Genomic DNA, 1,520 nt, shown 5'->3' on the forward strand with positions numbered 1-1,520 from the left:
TAAGCCACTTGCACCAGACGTGCAGACACTGGTGAGGTGGCTGAAGAATGGCATCAGGAAACAGCTTGATCCCTTGCGGTTCAGTGTGGTCCATGTGCTGGCCGCCATGTGTGACCCAACGGTGAAGGGCAGTGTGTGCAGCAGCCAAAGCCTGAATCAGTGGACGGAGGTGCTGGGAAGAGAGTCAGAGAGGCAGAATGGTGGAGGTGGGGACATGTGGAAGAGAGGGATCTACTGTCCCATGCTACCACACCATCCACCAGCCAGCCTCCTCTTCCACCATAGGTGCTGCCGATGTGGGCCAAGGACATGGCTTCAATGATGGGCTCCAGAGGCACCAGAACCCACCACCGGCAGGTAGCACTCAGGCCTTGGTGGCTGCCTATCTTGCTGAGGACATGGAGCCACTCCTGTGCAATCCCTTGGCCTACTGGGTAAGTCACAGCCAGATGTGGCCGGATTTGGCCATGGTTGTCCACGAACACCTGTCCTGTCCACTGACCAGTGCTCCGAGTGAGAGGGTGTTTAGCATTGCTGGGGATGTAGTGACACCGCATCGCACCTGCTTGGATCCTGTTTTGGTGGAGCAGGTGTTCCTCAAGATGAACCTGCTGCTGCTGGGGTTCCCCACGCTCCACCTGCAGACAGATTGAGTGCCACTCTCCTCACTCTGTCTGCACCTATTTCCTGTTTCATCTTTTAAAAGGCATTAATGCCTCGCTCTCAGAGCTGGATGGGGCACTCACTGCATTGCCAGCCAGCAGGGGAAGAACATATTCCTGCTGAGCTTCCATGTCAGGAAAAAACTCAGAGGTATGGGCTGGGGCTATGGGGAAGGAGGAGACCCCAGGTCCTGGGCATGACCACTAAAACTGCACTCTGCCAGGGTCAGGGAGGCCTGACAGGACTGCTGGCAGTGCAGCAGCCCCAGGAAATGCCAGGACTGAGTATCCCCCCAGTGAAAGGCGGGTAGGAAGCACCATAATCTCCAGCCACCATACACATGCACACAGTCTTGGCTGGGAAAGCCCAGACCTGTTACATCTTTGACAGGCCTGAGGCTTGCTGGTTGCAGTGGGGTTGTGAGGCTCCAGGTTAGCTCAGTTAGCTGCCTGAGATGCCAGCTTTTGGGTTGAAAAATCCTTTGTCAAGCTGAGGAGGCACCTGCAGTTGGTGTGTCTCAACCTGACAAGTGTAGGTGCTTCCTTAGCCTGACAAAGGGTTTTTCAACCTGAAAGCTTGCTAAGATATATTTCTATAATTAACTATTCAGTTGGTCTGCTAAAAGATACCAGATTAGATTGACCCAAAAGACCTTGTCTTCCAGTACCATATCCTTAGACCAACACCCCTAGCACCTGACCGGAAGAAAGCAGGGTCCTGGGTACATCTAAGCCCCAGGGCTGGGGCTGGCAAGGAGGGTTCTCTGGCAGCTGCTGGGGAAGAAGCTCCTGCAAGAAAGGAAAGAAAGGCACTAGTCTGTGACAGTTTGGCTGCCTGAGATGCTGCTGTTGCTACTG

Source organism: Crocodylus porosus, unplaced genomic scaffold, assembly GCF_001723895.1.
Source record: "Crocodylus porosus isolate Cpor-Errol unplaced genomic scaffold, CroPor_comp1, whole genome shotgun sequence".
NCBI classification, from domain to species: Eukaryota; Metazoa; Chordata; order Crocodylia; family Crocodylidae; genus Crocodylus; species Crocodylus porosus.